Below are 20,830 nucleotides of genomic sequence, written 5' to 3' on the forward strand. Positions count from 1 at the left end.
AAGTTGTAGGAAATACTAAAAATCTGCAAATTACAGGATTACTTCTGTTATATTATATAGAATATTTTTCTCCCCTCTGGCTCTATTTTTGTTCATCAGTTTATGTTGTTCATTATATTCCACAAATGAATGAGATCATATGATATTCATCTTTCTCCGACTGGCTTATTTCGCTTAGCATGATGCTTTTAAAAGTCTTTTGTTGGATATGAATATTGCTACTCCAGCTTTTTTTTTTCCATTTGCATGGAAACATATTTTCTATCCCTTCACTTTCATCCTGTGTGCACCTTCTGTTTTGAGGTGTGTCTCTTGTAGACAGCATGTAGTTGGGTCATGTTTTTGTATCCATTCAGCTACCCTACACCTTTTGATTGGAGCATTTAATCCATTTATATTTAGGGTTGTTATTGAGAGGTACTTATTTATAGCCATTTTAATTCTGCATGGCTAGGTTTCTCTCTGTTTTTTCTTCTCAGCAATCCTTTACAGCAATCCCTTGGGCATTTCTTATAATGCTGGCTTGGTGGTGATGAACTCCTTTAGCCTTTTTTTTTTTTCCCCTGGGAAACTCTTTATTTGACCATCTATTTTGAATGATAGCCTTGCTGGATATAGTAACCTTGGTCTCAGATCCTTGCTTTCCATTACCTTGAGTACTTCATGCCATTCCCTTCTGGCCTGCATAGTTTATGATAAGAAATCAGGTGTCAGCCGAAACCGGTTTGGCTCAGTGGATAGAGCGTCGGCCTGTGGACTGAAGGGTCCCAGGTTCGATTCCGGTCAAGGGCATGTACCTGGGTTGCGGGCATATCCCCAGTAGGAGATGTGCAGGAGGCAGCTGATCGATGCTTCTCTCTCATCGATGTTTCTAACTCTCTATCTCTCTCCCTTCCTCTCTGTAAAAAATCAATAAAATATATTTAAAAAAAAAAAAAAGAAATCAGGTGTCAGCCTTATGGGAACTCCTTTGTAGGTAACAATTTTCTTTTCTCTTGTTGCCTTTAAGATTCCCTCTTTCTCTTTACTTTTTGGCATTTTAATTATGGTGGGTCTCTTTGGGTTCTTCTTGTTTGAGGTTCTCTGTGCCTCCTGAACTGGTGTGACTTTTTCCTTTACCAGATTAGGGAAGTTTTCTACCATTATTTATTCAAACACCTTCTCTATTCCTTTCTCTCTTTCTGCCTCTTCTGGCACACCTACTATTCTGATATTGTTACATTTCACATTGCCCCATAGCTCTCTTAAGCTGTCCTCCTGTTTTTTAATTGTTTTTTTCTTTTTGGTTCTCTAATTGAGTGATATTTTCAATTCTGTCTTCTAATGCACTGATTCGATCCTCACTTTCTCCTAATCTGCCGCATATTCCTTCCAATGTGTTCTTTATTGGTGTTGTCATTCTTTAATCTCAGATTGTTCTTTTTTCATAGTTACTATATCTTTTTTCATACTGTTGAGCATTTTTAACATCATTACTTTGAACTGTTTCAGATAAGTTTCTTATCTCTGCTTCATTTATCTCTTTTTTAAAAAATATATTTTATTGATTTTTTACAGAGAGGAAGGGAGAGAGAGAGTTAGAAACATCGATGAGAGAGAAACATCGATCAGCTCCCTCCTGCACATCTCCCACTGGGGATGTGCCCGCAACCCAGGTACATGCCCTTGACCGGAATCGAACCCGGGACCCTTCAGTCCGCAGGCCGACGCTCTATCCACTGAGCCAAACCGGTTTCGGCCATTTATCTCTTCTTATGGAGAATTTTCTTCAATTTGGGGGTTGTTTCTTTGTTTCCGCATTTTGGTTGTCTGTTTGGGTTTGTGACTATGTTTTAGGTAGATCCTCTACACCTCTTAATCTCTAGTGCAGGACAGTGTTAAAGGTAGTTTCTGACTAATTGGTTCAGGCAGAGACTCAAAGCCTCCAGAGACTGCCTCTTTCTACAGACTAATAGGATTCCAACTTGAATTGCCCCAGGTAATCATCCTTAAGTGTGGGGAGAGTTTTTTCAACAGGGTGGGGTGCAGTTGCTTCTGCCTGGAGGCTAATTGTTATTTTTAACCTCTTACGTGGCCTGAGGGCAAGGTGTTTTCCAATAGGGTGTGTTGACTGTCTACTCTCCAGGCAAGGCAGATGTCTATGTGGGAAAGATGTCCTCCATTGTATGAGGGAATGGCTCAGCCCAGGAAACTTGGGGTGTCTGCCTTCTGAGCTCTATACCCCGAGTTCCCAATCCTGGGTTCTGCTCTCATAGCTCCAGTCTACTTCACACTCCCTCTGCCAGAGCATAGGGTGGGAGGCTCCACAGGGAATTTTTGTGCATTGGCCCTTAAAGAGGGTGCCCGAACTTTCAATGCCACTCCCTGGCAGACAGCACCCCACTGATTTGCACAGCTAGATATTATGTGGGTACTCTCCTCAGTTTGGTGCTCTCTGCTGGGGAGCCCAGCTTTGGGATTAGAACCCAGTGTTCTCAGTGGCTTCCCCCCAACAGCTGAGTTATCTCTCAGGAACTTAGTTGCCATCTGTGGGTGCCAGCCAGCCCTTTCGCGCCTCCACCCCTCCTACCAGTCGCTGTATTGTCTCCACCTTCGGTCCTTGGGTATCAGGGTTCTCTCCTGTGAGTTTTCCGTTGATTATTCAGGAAGCCTTTCCGTATTTCAGTTGTAATTTCAGCTTGTTCCTGGGAACATGTCCGTGCAGCATCCTTCTACTCTGCCGTCATTTTTAATCTCCTGTTTTTATTGACTTTAGAGAGAGAGGAAAGGAGAGGGAGAGAGAGATAGAAACATCAATGAGAGAGACATCAACATCAATTGGCTGCCTCCTACATGCCCCCTGATGGCGATTGAGCCCTCAGTCCAAGGATGTGCCCTGATTGGAATTGAACCAGTGACCTCCTGGTGCATGGGTCCACATTCAACCATGAGCCAACACTGGCAGGGCAAACAAACAGTCTTATACTTGTTCTGTAATGATCCTGGACATCTGAAGTATTTCTCTGGACATATACACAAGAGTAGATTGCTGTGCTTAATTTGATTAAGCACTGCCAGATTTGGGTCTTTGTCAGTGTGCACAAAGGATATCCTATTTCTCCATCTTCCTGCCAGCACTTGGCTTTAGCCACCTTCCTAATTTTTGCCTATCTGATAGAGTAAAGTGGTATCTTAATGTTGTTTTAATTTGCTTTCTCCATTTCCTAATGAGTTGCAGCATCTCTCTCTTTCTCTTTTTTAATCCTCATCCAAGGATATTTTTTTATTTTTTTTATTTTTTTATATATATATAGAGAGAGAGAGAAAGACAGAGAGAAATATCGATGTGAGAGAAACATATCAATTTGTTGCCTCCTGCATGAGCCTGAACAGGGCCTGGGCAGCCCTGGTCTGGGGAGGAACCTGCAATTAAGGTACTTACCCTTGACCGGAATCAAACCTGGGACCCTTCAGTTCTCAGGCCGATGCTCTATCCACTGAGCCAAACCGGCTAGGGCTGCAGCATCTCTTTGTATACTGTTATGGCCATTTAAATGTCCCTTCACTGAATTACCTATTCATATCCTTTGTCCATTTATTTAATTAGGGTCCTGTTTTTCCTGGTTGATTTACAGATGTCTCTTGTCTAGTTTAGAATATTAGGCTGGTATTTGCCTTTCCCAGTCTGTCATAATTTTGTCAGTGGTGCCTTTTGTTGAACAAAAGCTAACTTTGATGTAATCCCAAGTCTGTAATTTTTTTACCGAATGGCTTTCTGGGTCTTGTTAAATATAATAAAGATATCCTACATTTTTAATTATATATTTTATAATTAAGCCTTTCACATTAGGTCTTTAATCCATCTGAGTCCATCATTATATATGGCTTAGAATAATAATCCAATTTTATTTTTCTCTGTGTAGTGAGACTCTTTTTGGAACCCCATGAGCTAATTTGTGGTACCAGTGTTGTTATGTTTTATATATCATATTTCTATATTTCCATGGCTCTCTTTCTAAGAGCTTTAGTTTGTTTTATTAGATAATTTTTTTTTCTCACATTGTTACCAACGTTTTATTAACTCTGCTTTGTGCTGCCTTAAAAATTCATAGGATATATAAATTTTAAAAATGTCATTTCTCAAATTAACCTATAAAGTCAGTGTAGTCCGAATTAAATTCAATTTATCATTAAGAATAAAATTTTTATTTTAGAAGAAGTTTAGATTTACAGAAAAAAAAGTGAAGGTAATACAGAAAGTTCCCACTGCTTTTGACAAATTCTTTTAGTCTTAATTTTTGTTTAACCTTATACCTGAAGGATATCTTTCTTTTTTTTTTTTTTTAAATATATTTTATTGATTTTTTACAGAGAGGAAGGGAGAGAGATAGAGAGTTAGAAACATCGATGAGAGAGAAGCATCGATCAGCTGCCTCCTGCACATCTCCTACTAGGGATGTGCCCACAACCAAGGTACATGCCCTTGACCGGAATCGAACCTGGGACCTTTCAGTCCGGAGGCCGATGCTCTATCCACTGAGCCAAACCGGTTTCGGTGAGGATACCTTTCTTTTTGTGTGTGTTTTTTTAAAAATATATTTTATTGATTTTTTTTACAGAGAGGAAGGGTGAGGGATAGAGAGTTAGAAACATCCATGAGAGAGAAACATCCATCAGCTGCCTCCTGCACACCTTCTACTGGGGATGTGCCCGCAACCAAGGTACATGCCCTTGACCGGAATCGAGCCTGGGACTCTTCAGTCCACAGGCCGTCGCTCTAGCCACTGAGCCAAACTGGTCAGGGCTGAAGGATATCTTTCTTAACTTCTTTGATAATTCTAATATCTGTTTAATTTTGGTTTGGGCATCTATTTGATTGTTTTTCCCCCTCATGAATTGATTATATTTTTCCTGGTTCTTTGTATGTTGAGTAATTTTGGTTTGTATCCTGGGCATATTGAATATTATGTTGTGAGACTTTGGTTCCCCTTAAAATCCTCTGTAGAATGCTGAGATTTGTGTGTGTGTGTGTGTGTGTGTGTGTGTGTGTGTGTGTGTTAGCAGAGAGGCAACTTCAGATCTCAAGTTTGGTTTCACCTTCTGTGGGTGGTGGTTCTGGTGTTATTTTGGTTCTCAGCATTTGTTATGTTGTTTGGAACTCCTCTGCCCATGTACTAATGCTGTCTGTTTTCCTTTGGATTTGTTCTGCACATGCGAGCTTGGGGGTCAGCCTGAAAGTTGCTTTTGTTTAGATACAGAATTGGGAGCCCCCTTCCTAGCTTTCTTCTGTTTGATGTATCTCTCATATTCCTCGGTTCCCAGAGGCCCCCTTTCCCACGTAGTTCTGTGATTGGACCTGACTTCATGCAGGGCCAGGAGAATGAAAATAAAGGGGGAAAAAAAAAAGGGGGAATTTACCTTTTACCCTTTGTCTTGCTTTGGCTCTTTTTTTGCCAGTTCTCTGGCCAGAATGAGGAAGTTTCTTTCAGCATTTTTAATGTGAGTCTCCACTGTTCTATTTGTGACTTGGTCCACCTGGACCAAGACATTTTTGGGTCAAAGCTGAGAGGTGAAGGAGTTAAAAGAAAAAGTAAGAATATCACCAGTACTTTATTTCTTTAATTTTTGACTTTTCTCACCAATTTTCCTGCTATTTCTTTACTTTTCTAAGTCCTCAGGTAGTTTCTTTTTGTATTCAGTTCATAGTTTTTAGTTTTAATCAGAGAAATAGGCTGTGGGCTTATTCTATCATGACTAACACCAAAAGTCTGTATCATTTTTTAAAACTGTAAAATTTTTATAAAAAACAATTCCACAAAAGTAGGAAATCAAACTTTGTATAGATGATTTCAAAGAACATACCTGATTCTTCCAAATTAGAATAAAGCACTGATAAGCCTTGCTTTAAAGTATTTTATTTGTCTTTTTTTTTTTTTTTCTGCGTAAGAATTTCTCTCTCCTTTTATTTGCTACAGGGGGAAAAGTGGCATTCCTACATAGTCTGCTTCCCTCCCCTTATAAGTAATCTGAAATAACCTCTGAGTTTGTTGAATGGTGAAATTTTTTTTGGTATAGTTTGTTAAGTTAAGGGCAGAAAATATCAGATAACAGAACTAGTTAATGGCATGGCTTTGTGGAAGCAGAGAACTGTCTGGTACTCAATGTAAGTTTTCCTGGAGCTGCCTCTCAGTCTGGGAAAGTGTTGAGCTGTTAGTACCCATCAGTGTGTTAAAGCCCTGTGGGGAGATCTGAGAAGTAAGCTGGAATTGCAGTAGTGGCTGATACATCTTTCTGTAGACCAAACACATTAGGTTGAATCATGTGAAATTGCTATTTTTGTAAGTCAAAGACAGTCAGATACTAGCAATTTCATATGACTTAAAACTATATTTAACTCTCAGTTCTGAAATTTGAAGAAAATGAAACCTCAAATTTAAATATCATCTATATTAAGTTAACGTAATGATTGCTGCTTTAGACAGACAAATCCAAAATCTCAGATGCATAGCAAAGTCCAAAATGGACATGCCTGTTGTTGCTCAGTGAAGTCATTCAGAGAGCCAGGATGGTGAAGGCTCCTAAGTTTTTCGTACGTACTTGGATTCCAGGTGTCCTAGTGGTTGATAAACAGCCAGAAGACTGAAAAAGGAAGATGGTGACAAAAAGAGAGAGGGCGACAAAAACATACCCACTTCTTAATCTCAGCCAAAGTGGACATGTTTGTTTGGTGAGAACCAACATAGAAGCAAGGGCGGGGATGGGAAATGTAGTCTGTGTTTGTCAGCTGCTTTCCAGCACCAGTTGTGAAGGAAAGCGAATCTCCGTTGGGCAGCTCTCTCTGCCACACCAGTTCTCTATCACTTGGAAAACATGTTTTTACTGTGTGTATTAGTTTGGTAGGGCTGCCATAACAAATACGATAGACTGGGTGGCTTAAACAACAGGAATTATTTTCTCACAGTCTGGAGGCTAGTTGTCCAAGGTCAGGGCGTCAGCAGGTTTGGTTTCTTCTGAGGTCTCCCTCATTGGCTTCCAAACAGCGCCTTCTCATTATGTCCTCACATGGTCATTTCCCTGGTGTCTCTGTGTCCACAATTCCTCTTCTAAGAACACCAATTCATTGGATTAGGGCCCACCCTAATGACCTCATTTTAATTTATTCTTTAAGAATACATGCAGTCATATCCTGAAGTACTGGAGGTTAGGACTTCAGTATATGAGTTGGTTGGGGCACAGTTCCGTCCATAACACATACCATCCTATATAATAAAAGCCTAATATGCTAAGTGTCCAGTCGGCTGTTCAACCAATCAAAGTGTAATATACGAATGATATGCTAAAGTAGCTCGCTGTGACATGCACTGACCACCAGTGGGCAGACAGTTGACCGGTCAACCAGTCACTATGACATGCACTGACCACCAGGGGGCAGATGCTCCAACTGGTAGGTTAGCTTGCTGCTGGGGTCTGGCCGATCGGGACTGAGTGAGACAGGCCGGACACGCCCTGGAGCCCTCCCGCAGTCCCTCCCTGGCTGGCCAACCTCCCGTGTTCCTCCCAGGCCCGATCATGCTCCCGTGGGGTCCCTCAGCCCCGTCTGCGCCCTCTTGCAATCCGGGACCCCTCAGGGGATGTCGGAGAGCTGGTTTCGGCCCTATCCCACAGTGGGAGCGCCGCTCAGCCAGAAGCCTGGCTCATGGCTGGTGAGCACAGCGGTGGTGGCGGGAGACTCTCCCATCTCCGTGGCAGTGCTATTGACGTCTGACTGCAGGCTTAGGCCCGCTCCCCGTGGGCCTAAGTCTGTAGTCGGACATCCCCCGAGGGCTCCTGAACTGCCAGAGGGCGCAGGACAGGATGAGGGACTGCCCCGCCCCCCTCCTCCCAGTGCACTGGGGCCTCTAGTATGTTATAAATGAATATGTTTTCACTAAAAGTAGTCAGACTCTATTAGAAAAAAAGAAGAAAGGGATGTTTGGTCTGTGTTATAATTATACTTTTAATGGATCTGTAATAAATCTTGAATTATATATATTAATGAAGATTGCCATGCTGATATACAAATATTACCCTAGAATAAGACCAAACTTACCTCAAACTTTGCTGAGCATATGTCTCAAAGGCATTTTTTCCTTACTTATTAGTCAAGAAAAAAAGTATAGTGATGAAGATAGTTTAGTTTTTAGTGAATGTGGTTATTGTTTTTCTCTCTCTCCCAGAGTATGCTAAATGTTGAGCTCTTGTTGTATCTTATCCAAGAGGTATGTTAATTACTGAAATAGTGAAGAGAGTTATTAAACATGTCACCTATAAGGAAATTCTAGATCATGGCCACCCTCTCGAGTGTAAAAATAAATCTCTACTGTATATTATGACATGTTAAATGACATTTTGTTACTGAAAATTAAGGCCATGTTATGTGGTTGGTAATACTCTTACCAGCCAGACATTTGAAGGTGGAAGAGAATTTGCATGTAAATTCCATCATCTGAACTGTTGTACCCCCCTTCTCTTGGCCTACTGCTTTGTCACAGTTATTTGAGGGTGAATTGGGGGTGAGACTGTAAGGGGAGGATAAGACTCTTTTTTTAAAAAAAAATATATTTTATTGATTTTTTACAGAGAGGAAGGGAGAGGGATAGAGAGTCAGAAACATCGATCAGCTGCCTCCTGCACATCCCCCAATGGGGAAGTGCCCGCAACCCAGGTACATGCCCTTGACCGGAATCGAACCCGGGACCCTTCAGTCCGCAGGCCGACGCTCTACCCACTGAGCCAAACCGGTTTCGGCTATAAGAGATTACTTTATAAGAGATTGCTTAGATTCTTTATTTGTCTTCTTGCTATTACCTTTTAAGAAATTGTGGCTAGAAATTCAGGTCTCCTTTACAAAATTATACTCCACCTTTAAATGAACTATAAATGTTATTTTAAAATTTATTATATGGATATTAGATAAATATTGGTCTTTTTAAAGATACTACCTTTAAACTTGTTTTCATGATTACTATTTTTTTAAAAAATATATTTTATTGATTTTTTACAGAGAGGAAGGGAGAGAGATAGAGAGAGAGAAATACCGATCAGCTGCCTCCTGTACACTCCCCACTGGGGATGTGCCCGCAACCAAGGTACATGCCCTTGACTGGAATCAAACCTGGGACCCTTGAGTCCGCAGGCTGATGCTCTATCCACTGAGCCAAACTGGTTAGGGCAGGGGTGGGCAAAATTTTTGACTCGAGGGCCACAATGGGTTCTTAAACTGGACCGGAGGGCCGGAACAAAAGCATGGATGGAGTGTTTGTGTGAACTAATATAAATTCAAAGTAAACATCATTACATAAAAGGGTACGGTCTTTTTTTTCAATAGTTTTATTCATTTCAAACTGGCCGGCTCCGGCCTGCGGGCTGTAGTTTGCCCATGGCTGGGTTAGGGCATCATGATTACTATTTTAAGAGTTATATAAATCAGGTAAATACTGGTATTTAAATTTTTTTACATGTTTTTTATTTATTGTGAAGCTAATATGTTTAAGGATCACCTAATTTCCAAGAAAGAGTAACAACTGAGCTTCTGTGTTGACACCTGCTACTAGTTGTTAAAGTCAGAGTTTTTGCAGTTGGTTATAGAAATGTGTCACCTCTATGAATGAAGTTCTCTGATTTTTTTTAATGAAAAATTCAGTAGTTTGATGGGGTTTTGCTGTGTCATGATTCTTTGATTACTTCTGAAAATCAACTCTAGATGATTTTCCAAGTCCTGAGTAAAAATGAGAAAGTTCTTTGATTTTCCTGTATATGTTATTTAAAAAAACTTCATATCTTAAAAACAGCTTTATAGAATTTGTCTTTTATGTTTTGTAGTGCTGTATAATATATACATACATATATATTATATAGTGCTGTGTAATATATACAGTGGGGCCTTGACTTACGATTGTCCCGACTAACGAGTTTTTTGAGATACCAGCTGTCTCTCGGCCGATTTTTTGCATTGAGTTGATAGAGTAATTTGAGTTAACAAGCTCGGTCTTGGAATGAATTAAACTCGTAAGTCAAGGCCCCACTGTATATGTAAATTCTCACTCTTTAAGCAGTCACACACACATTTGTATTAACTGGATCGGTACGTATTTGCACTTATTAAATACAAAACATCATTCTGCATGAGATAGTTGCTGACATTCTAAAGCAGGGGTCCTCAAACTTTTTAAACAGGGGGACAGTTCACTGTCCCTCAGACCGTTGGAGGGCTGGACTATAGTTTTAAAAAAAACTATGAACAAATTCCTATGCACACTGCACATATCTTATTTTGAAGTAAAAAAACAAAACGGGAACAAATACAATATTTGTATTTGCATGTGGCCCATGGGCCGTAGTTTGAGGACCCCTGTTCTAAAGTATAAAGATATAGACAAACAATATGTGGATATTTGACACAAAAACACAGTTTTTTTTCAATGCCTTGGGTTACTTGAAGACTTACTTTGAGTGAACAGCCTTAAATTTGTTTTTTTAAAATATGTTCTTATTGATTTTTAGAGGGAGAGGAAGGGAGAGATAGAAACATCAATTGGCTGCCTCTTTCACGCCCTCTACCAGGGATAGAGCCTGTAACCCAGACATGTACCCTTGACTGGGAATCGAACCAATGACCTCTTGGTGCCTGGGTTGATACTCAACCACTGAGCCACACCAGCCAGGCAGCAGCCTTAAATTTGTAAAACAAGATTCTCAGAAGTTTGGCTTCATTCTCTCAATAAAACTTTTAGTGACTGCTCACTATTTAGTAGATACTGAGGATAGCAAAATGACTATGACCCGATATCTGTCCACAAAGAGCTCACAGTCTAATCAGGAACTAAGTTATAATAAAAAGGAAATTAAAATTTGATTATATGCTGATTTAAGTGATAATAGAGATGGAAAGAATGCCATGGCAACACTGGGGGAAAAATGGGGTTCCCAGGAAAAGCCTCACAGAGAATCTATAATAATAGAAGTGTAATATGCTAATTAGACCGACAGCCGAATGACCTGGAACGTCCAGACGAAGCCGGGCTTTGAGGGCCGAGGCAAGTCGCCATGGCTGCGACGGCCGAGTCCCTTGCACGAATTTTGTGCATCAGGCCTCTAGTGTATATATGTAAAAGGCTAAGCAACCGGCCAGTAGGTATGATGTGCACTGACCAACAGGGGAGCGGGGGTAGACGCTCAATGCAGGAGCTGCCGAGTGACAGCAACTTTGCAGAGTGCCCTCTTGTACTCCAGGACCTCTTGGGGGATGTTGGAGTTTTGGCCCAATCCCCGCAGGCCAGGCCAAGGGACCCCACCTGCTGGAGGGGTCCTGCTCACTCCATAGATGCCCTTCGAGCCCCAGAGCCACCCTAAGTGTGGCCAGCCAGGGAGGGACTGCGGGAGGTTGGCTTCAGGGCATGTCTGGCCCATATTGCCCAGTCCTGCCCTGCCAGCCACTAATTAATTTCCTTTCAATGTGCACGAATCCATGCACCGGGCCTCTAGTCTACATATATAAAAGCCAAGCGACTGGAATGCCGGAATGATCAGTCACTATGACGCACACTGCAGCCAGCCAACTGGCCTATCGGGGGGTGGCCCCTCCCCCTAGCTGGCCCAACCCCTGATCGGCCTCCCCACCCCAATCGGGGGCAGGGCCGGCTGGCCCGTGACCCCTGCCCCCCACCGGCCTGGCCAAATGGGCCTCCATCAGGGCGGGCAGGCTGGACCCCACCCATGCACAAATTCATGCACAGGGTCTCTAGTCTACACTAATAAAAGAGAAACATGGTAATTGGCGTACGACCGCTTCCCTTCCCATTGGCTAATCAGGGTGATATGCAAATTAACTGTCAGCCAAGATGGCGGCCGGCAGCCAGGCAGCTTGAAACTAACATGAGGCTTGCTTGCTTCAGTGACGGAGGACTCCAACGTTCCCCGCCTGCCGCTGCAGGCCTCTGAGCCTGCAGTTTCAAACATTGTAACAAATATAGAAGCTAAACAAAACCCCAGAAACCTGCTTTCAGCCAGCTGGGATCTCAGAGCTGGACTTGATACAGAGTTTCGAGAACCGAAACAAACCAGATACCTGCTTTCAGCAGTGGAGGCCTAGGAGCTGGAGCCTCAGAGCTAAAGCTGGCCAAGAATAAAAAAGAAAAAAAGGAGCGGTTGGGAGCTTCCGTCACCCGCCAGCCTGAAAACAGCCCTCAGCCCCTCACCCAGACTGGCCAGGCACCCCAGTGGGGACCCCCACCCTAAAGGGTGTGTGACCAGCTGCAAACAGCCATCATCCCCTCATCCAGGCTGGCCAGGCACCCCAGTGGGGACCCCTACCCTGATCCAGGACACCCTTCAGGGCAAACCAGCTGGCCCCCACCCGTGCACCAGGCCTCTATTCTATATAGTAAAAGGGTAATATGCCTCCCAGCACTGGGATCAGCGGAGCTGAGAGGCCTCCCGGCACCGTGATCAGTGTGACAGGGGGCAGCGCCCAAACCCCCTGATTGCCCTGCGGCTCTGTGTGTGACAGGGGGCAGGGCCACAACCTCCCTATTGGCCCTGCTCTGTTCGTGACAGGTGAAGGCACCCCAACCCCCTGATCGGCCCTGCTCTGTGGGTGATAGAGGGCGGCCCCCCTACCCCCACGGGCCCTGCTCTGTGTGTGATGGGGTAGAGCCATAACCTCCCCATCGGCCCTGCCCTGAGTGTGACAGTGGCGGCGCCCCAACCCCCTGATCTGCCGTGCTCTGTGTGTGACAGGGGGCGGTGTGCCAACTCCCCTATTGGCCCTACTCTGTGAGTGACAGGGTGGAGCTCCTCAACCCCCTGATGGGCCCTGCTCTATGTGTGATGGGGGGGGGGGGAGCTCCCCAACCCCCTGATGGGCCCTGCTCTGTGCGTGACAGGGGGCAGCGCCCAATCCCCTGATTGTCCCTGCTCTGTGCGTGACAGGGGGTGGCGCCACAACCTCCCCATCGACTCTGCCTTGAGTGTGACAGGGGGCGGGGCCCCAACCCCCCAATCGGCCCTACCCTGAGCATGACTGAGGGTGGCATCGCAACCTTCCAATCCGCCCTGCTCTGTGCATGACAGGGGGCAGCGCCCCAACTCCCCAATCGGCCCTGCTCTGAGCCCAACCAGGAGCTGCACCTAGGGATTGGGCCTGCCCTCTGACACCCTGAGGGACACTCCCCCCCCCCCCCCCCAGTGCACAAATTTTTGTGCACTGGGCCTCTAGTATACATATAAAATACATGGCTGTAAGTAGATGAGAGTCAAATTCTCTGTGACCCTTGGAACCTAGGTCTTTTAATTCATAAAATTTAACATACATCTAGAACTGGAAGTTTATTTAAAAGATTCATCTGTCTTTCCATTTTAACCTTTAATTCAGTGCTTTAGGAAAAGACATTTATGGATGCAGCCATATGACAACATTACAGATGTTTGCTCTTTAGAATTTAACAACACAGTCCTGGTTACACTGCTCTGCTTAGTTTGCCCTTTCCTTTTCAACACAAGATAGTTCTCATTTGTCCTCATTCAGTCTATAGAAACAAAGCAAAAACATTTTAAAATTACAAAGTTGGATCTATTTTATTTCATAATCCTCATGCGTCTTTCGTTTTTCTTCGAAGCTAAGATGTTTGTCACATGCGGATATACAAATATTACCTCTTGACCAAGACCACAGTTACCACAAACTTTGCTGAGCATATGGCTCTTTTTAAAAATACACCTTTATAATGGAGATTCTTATTTCTCAACATATATTATGAAATTAATATATATTTCCTATAGACATTTTATATGTTTTTATATGTGTAAGCAGAACTGACAGCATTTGCTAAGGAGAGAGTTGAGGCTTCCTAACATTGTGGCATTCTGGGTTGGTGGTGTGCTGGGAATGCTTTTGCAGCAATTTGATTCAGCAGACATTTACTGCATGCTGTGGTAAAGCACTACTGCTAGATCCTCTGACAGATAAGAAAGTGAACAAAATGCAGGCTCTGTTTCTAAGGACCTTCCAATTTATTGCATTGTTTTTGAATCTCCTCTCTTCCATTCTCCAACCTTGCCATTTCCCAGATAAGGAAAATCAGAGTTTTAATTTATAAATTCTGTAGGCTGGAAAGTCTATACAATTAGTTTACTTAAAATATTGGTTGCTGGTTCTTCTTTGTGTTGCCAGAATTTAAAATAATAGAAAACATTTTGGTGTCCCAGAGCCTTCTTCCCTGAATTAACATTTACGTAAGTGGCTGCTTTTCATAGAGTATCTTGATCCAGCCCTTCTCATGCTGTGACTCTTCATGGACAGGATTAAATCAGATCTGAGCAGCACTAGGAGACAGTTGAGAGTCTGAGAATATGCCCAGTGTCAGCGTCTTGGCTAGTGGGTGCTGTTGAAACAAAGAACTCTCGTAGCATACAAGCAGTGTTCAGACGTACCATTCTACATGTGAGCTCTAATAAATAAAGACACAGAGGGTATTCCTTGCTTTCATTTGGGCAGAACAAAATGCTTATGTATCCTTTTAGGCTTCCCCCTACTAAATTATCCCACACTCTCAGCACATAATCCAGAAGAAGGAAATTCCACAAAATCTCCAAATGCAGCTTCATCTGCCACGCACTTAGTTCCACTAAACAGACAACTACTTGAACATTTGCTATGTAAAGTTTTGTGTTGGGTGGTTTGTAGTGTAATGAGACAAGTAAGATTGAGTACCTGCAAGTTAGCTTACAGATTTAGTAGAGCACCCTCCTCTGGTCGGTCCACCTGCCACCCCGTGGTAAGTCCTTTTCTTCCTGGCCTACCCTGGGCTGTAGCCACCTACATTTGGTGTGGACCCAGATTCATTCAGTATGGTCGTTACAACATAATCTGTAGAATCTTATCCTTAATGTGTGGTGGGTGTTAGAAGCAGTAGAGATGTGTCCTTAGCTCTGGACAGTGTCTACCGGGATTGCTGGAGAAGCCCATTGTAGGACTAATCACTTGTCATACTATTTCAGGGCAATTTTATTTTATTTTTTTTCTTTAAAAAAAAATGTTTTTAACCCGGCTGGCGTGGCTCAGTGGCTGAGTGTCGCACTATGAATCGGGTCAGGGTTCGATTCCCAGGGAGGGCATATGCAGGAAGCAGTGATCAATGATTCTCGCTCATCATTGTTGCTTCTATCTTTCTCTCCCTCTTCCTTCCTCTCTGAAATCAATAAAAAATATAAAAACTCGCCCTAATCGGTTTGGCTCAGTGGATAGAGCGTCAGCCTGTGGACTGAAGGGTCCTGGGTTCGATTCTGGTCAAGGGCATGTACCTTGGTTGCGGCACATCTCCAGTAGTAGGTGTGCAGGAGGCAGCTGATCAGTGTTTCTCTCGCATCGATGTTTCTAACTCTCTATCCCTCTCCCTTCCTCTCTGTAAAAAATAATAAAATATATTTTAAAAATGTATATATAAAAACTCCTAAAAAATAAAAAAAATACTTTTATTGATTTTTTTTTTTTTTTTAGAGAGAGAGGAAGGGAGAGGGGGAGAGATATAGAAACATCGCCGAAACCGGTTTGGCTCAGTGGATGGAGCGTCGGCCTGCGGACTGAAAGGTCCCGGGTTCGATTCCAGTCAGGGGCATGTACCTGGGTTGCGGGCATATCCCCGGTGGGAGATGTGCAGGAGGCAGCTGATCGATGTTTCTCTCTCATCGATGTTTCTAGCTCTCTATCTCCCTTCCTCTCTGTAAAAAATCAATAAAATATATTTAAAAAAAAAAAGAAACATCAATGGGAGAGAATCAACATCAATTGGCTGCCTCCTGCATGCCCCCCACCAGGGATCAAGCTCAAGACCCGGGCATGTGCCCTGACCAGGAATCAAGCCGGTAACCTCCTGGTGCATGGGTCAGTGTTCAACCACTGAGCCACACTGGCCGGACCAATTTTATTTTTCTAATAGAGTCCCATGTGGTCATAGTTCAAACGGGCAGAACCCAGATGGGAGGCATTCTTTAAACATTTTCCAATTTTGATTGCTTCCTTTTTCTACTGAATGTGTGTTTTTCCTTCCTGAGACTAAAAATGGTACAGTGTAGTAGAATAAGTAGTGTGGGCAGTATTTTTGCATGAAATTACTAAATGTACCTATTCAAATAATTTGTCTTCTCAAGTATTTTAAAAATATCAGAGATAAGTATTTATGATTATATTTAAGTACTTGGAAGACATTTGGAGATGTGTTTTTGTTAAGAATAGAATGGTGCTATGATTTCCTTGACTGTGTTTGATGAGATTAAGAGTTCTTGGAAGTTTTTCCAAAAATCTTGCAATCTGAAAGTGGGTGAAATGTTTGAAATTAATTTCAGCTGTAATTATATCTCTTGTGGTGGTAGCCTCTTGCCTGCTTCATGTTATAAACAAATGTGAGGTACAACATTCTCATTATTAAAATACCTGAGAAACTCCATCTAAAAGAAAGATGGGGAGCTTATGTAACCTCTTTTTAAATCTTGAATTTACTAGGATCACATTAGAGTAATTAGATTAATCTAAAGTTAGATTGTTATTTATCTACACCTGATGTTATCATCTAGAGGGGAGGGGAAAGAGAGAAATAGTACCTTTTTACCCAATCCAGGTTTTGAATAAATTGAAAAAAACCTAAAGGTTTAGCAGATAGGGGCATGATATTGCCTTTATTATTGATAAAGGCTAAGGTAAAGGAAGCAATTTAGTATTAGAGCCAAATTGGCTTGCTTACTGAATTCCAAAATTAGGCAGACCTATGCCTTAGTCATAGTAGGATTGCCGTGGATTGGAGAAGGTATATGTGGTATACAAACCCTTCACCCATCCCACCTCCTACTGGCAAGCTCACTCATATAAGGAAAAAGAGCATGACTGGACTGTTTATTTTTCCCAAAATTTCCCACCAGATCAGTTGCTTCTCTTCCCAAAATAGAATCATGTCAGTGGCAAAGAAATGCCAGAGATGTTACAACTGGACCTCCATTCATGGAAGGAGACTTCAGAAGCGAGGTTAATAAACGTTCTCCTCTAGCACTTGGCTCCTACTCCCATGCATGGTTTAGGTGAGTAGGCTGGTGTCAGGTTAGGAAACAGTAGCATAACTTAGCTGAGGAATAAACCTTTGTTTTGGGAAAGAGACCTTATAACAATTGGCCTCTTGGAATCATGGGATTGTCTGTCCTTAGGCAGCCCTCACTGTCTTTTGGAACATCTGTGCTTTCGCATTTTTTTCCTGGGCAGTAAATGAAGGCCCACAGCCTGGTTTTCTGCTGTCCGTTAGCATTTTAAAACATACCTGCCTCTCTGTTTCCTCTTTGTTAGTTTTCTTCACAGACTCCTTTCTTTCTCTCTCCCCCATCCTCCAACCTTAGTGTTCCCCATGTTTGTAGCCAACTTTTTTTTCACTTGACACTCACCTTGGCTATCAGCCACTTATACAGTTTTAACTATTTTGTATCCTGATGATTTCCAAATCTGTCTACTACTCAGCGCTCTGTTCTGAGCTCCATTTTTATATATCCAACACTCTATTTTACAGTTCCACCAGGGCCATCTAAAACTAGACTTGCTTCTTTCACCCATCCTCTCAACAACATCTCAGAACCGTTGCCTTTTGTTCTGTGTTCAGTCTTTGTAAATGGTACCTCAGCCTATCCACTAGGTTAGGCCATAAACCTGGATGTCATCTCAGGCTCTTCCTTCTTTATTGCTTATCCCCTAGGTCAGGGGTCAGCAAGCTGTAGCTACTGGGTCAAATCTGACCAGAGACCTATGAGTCGAGATGAGCCAAGAATGGGTTTATATTTTTGAGTGGTTATTTAAAACAAGCATATATACTGCGTGTGTGTGTATTTTTTAATTTATATTTATTTATGACAGAGACCCTATATGGCCTGCAAAGCCTAAGTATTTACTCTCTGATCCTTTACAGAAAATGTTTGGCTACCCCTCTTCTAGGTCAGCAAGTCCTATTCTCCCTCCAAAACATCACTTTTAATTGTTTCCTTCTCTCTGTCCCTACTGTTCCCCTAGATCTCGCATGCCCTGTTTTCCCTTGGACTAACACAGTAGCTTCCAGCTGTCTCCTCCAAACTATTATAAAATATCTTTATAAAACACAAATATAATAATCTCTTGCTTAAAATCCTGCAGTGTATTTTGCATTTTCTTCTCTATTTTCTGCCTGCAACAACTTCTTTACCCTTTAGGGATTCTGCTCAGTTGTCAACTTTCCATGCAGCTTACCTGACTCCTATGAAGTTATGCTCCCATTCAACCTCGTATTTCTTTTGTTGCACGTTCCAAATTGCATTCTGAGCATTTTGCCATTCAGTCAGCCCTACTACCCTGTGCACACCTTGAGAGTAGGTTCCTGTTCATTTTATATCCTCTTTACCTAGCATCTGACATGTTGTAGGACTATAATAAATTAACAATTATAATGGGTGCTGTATGGAATAGTTTTTATTCTTAAGATATCAGAAATATTAGTAGCCTGAAGATATCATTAATCAGCTTACTAGACAGGATGTATAGCTTCTAGATTTTTTATATAATCATGTTATATTCTGTTCATTTCTCTTTCATAACTTTTTAAATATTAATTTTTAAATGTTGAGATCATTGTAGACTCAACATGCAGTTGTAAGAAATTATACAGAGAGATCCCAGTTACCTTTCCCCAGTTTCCCCAGTGGTAACATTGCAAAACTGTACTACAAAATCACAACCATGATATTGACATTGATACAGTCAAGATACAGAACATTTCCATCACCACAAGATCCCTCCTGTTGCCCTTTTCCACCCACACCCACTCTCCCTCCCATGTTAGCTTTCTCCACCTCCCACAGCAACACTAGCCTGTTCTCCATTTCTGTAATTTTGTCATTTCAAACAAACTAGAAACAGGCACATAGCTGCAGAGAACAGACTGGTTGATGGTTGCCAGAGGGGAGGAAGTTGGAGAACTGGGTGAAAAAGGTGAAGGAATTAAGAAGTACAAATTGGTGGTTACAAAATAGTCACGGGAGAGTAAAGTACAGTAATATATAGTCAATAATATTTTAATTATATGTATGGTACCAGGTGTGTATTTGAAATATTGGGAGGATCACTTTGTAAAGTATATGAATGTCTAACCACTGTGTTATACCCCTGAAACTAATACAAAATAATATTGAATGTAAAATGTAAGTGAAAAATAAAATTTTAAAAACAATGTATGTGGTTAGAATCAGAGTATGTAAACTTCTGGGATTGGATTTTTCTCATTCAACATAATTCTCTAGAGATTCATTCAGATTGTTCTGTGCATCAGTACTTTCTGTTGCTGATTTTTTATAATAAAATATGAATCAGTCCTTTAATATATTACTGCAGTTTCTTTAAAGGCTTTACACATTTAGTGGTTTTTAAAACTTTTTACTCCTAATTTAAAAAAAATTTATAGATTGATTTTTAAGAGAGAGAGAGAAACATTGATTTGTTGTTCCACTTGTTTATGCATTCATTGATTGATTCTTATATGTGCCCGGACCAGGGATCAAGCCCACAACCTTGAGTTGAGGTATATGGACAATGCTCTAACCAATTGAGCTAACTGACTAGGACCTATACTCTCAAATTATTTAGACTCAAATAGCTTTTGTTTATGTGAATTATATTTATCATTACTTACCATATTAGAAATTAAAACTGAAGCATTTTAAAAAAATTTTATTTAAAATTACAATAATAAATTATTATGTGTTATCATAAGTAACATATTATCTATATCTATACTAATAAAAGGGTAATGTGCTAATTAGACCGGGAGACCTTCCGGACATCCTTCCAGACAAAGCCATGGATTGCGGGGCTGAGGCAGAGATGGTTAGGAGCGATCAGGCCAGGAGAGGAGGGCAATAGGGGGTGATCAGGCCAGCGGGGGTAGCAGTTGGGGGTGAGCAGGCCGGTGGGGGTGGCAATGGGGGATGATCAGGCCGGCGTTGGGGAGGCAGTTAGGGGCAAGCAGGCCGGCGGAGAGGGCAGTTGGGGATGAGCAGGTGGGCAGTTGGGGGTTATCAGGCTGGTAGAGAGGGCAATTGGGGTGAACAGGCCAGTGGAGGGGGCAGTTGGAGGTGAGCAGGCTGGCAGGGAGGGCAGTTGGGGGCGATCAGGCAGACAGACAGGTGAGTGGTTAGGAGCCAGCGGTCCCGGATTGCAAGGGGGATGTTCGACTGCTGGTTTGTGGGATCAGGCCTAAACCAGCAGTCAGACATCCCCCGAGGGGTCCCAGGTTGGAGAGGGTGCAGGCCGGGCTGAGGGACACACGCCCCCCCCCCCTTCCCGGTGCACAAATTTCATGCACCGAGCCACTAGTATCCTATCTAATGATAGACAAACATGGTAATTGACTATACCTTCGCTACGCCTCCCATTGGCTAATCAGCGTGATATGCAAATTAACCGCCAACAAAAGATGGTGAGATCCCAAGCCGCCGCCCACCCCAGCACGGGATCCGGGCCTGCCGTGTGCAACTGGGGGGAGACAGGGCAGGCACTGTGGGATCAGGCGTGCCATCTGCCAGCAGGGGAGCGGGCCTAAGCCAGCAGGTGGTTATCTCCTGAGGGGTCCCAGACTGTGAGAGGGCAAAGGTTGGGCTAAGGGACCCCCACCCCTGCCAGTGCACAAAAATTTGTAGTCCTATGTAATAAAAGCGTAGTATGCAAATTGTCCCCTCGACTGGGAGTTCGTCCGGGAGTTTGACCAGGGGGCGGGTCTGGCCGGGGGAAGGGAGAGAGGTCCTGGCCAGCAGGCGACCG

At 42.7% G+C, this 20,830-nt stretch overlaps 1 protein-coding gene across 4 annotated transcripts in view; it reads left to right on the forward strand.

Moving 5' to 3' along the window:
* DIP2B (disco interacting protein 2 homolog B) overlaps positions 1–20,830 on the forward strand; it is a 236,315-nt gene that overhangs the window by 53,217 nt on the left and 162,268 nt on the right. The window lies entirely within an intron of this gene.

Source organism: Myotis daubentonii, chromosome 2 (assembly GCF_963259705.1).
Source record: "Myotis daubentonii chromosome 2, mMyoDau2.1, whole genome shotgun sequence".
Lineage (NCBI taxonomy): Eukaryota > Metazoa > Chordata > Mammalia > Chiroptera > Vespertilionidae > Myotis > Myotis daubentonii.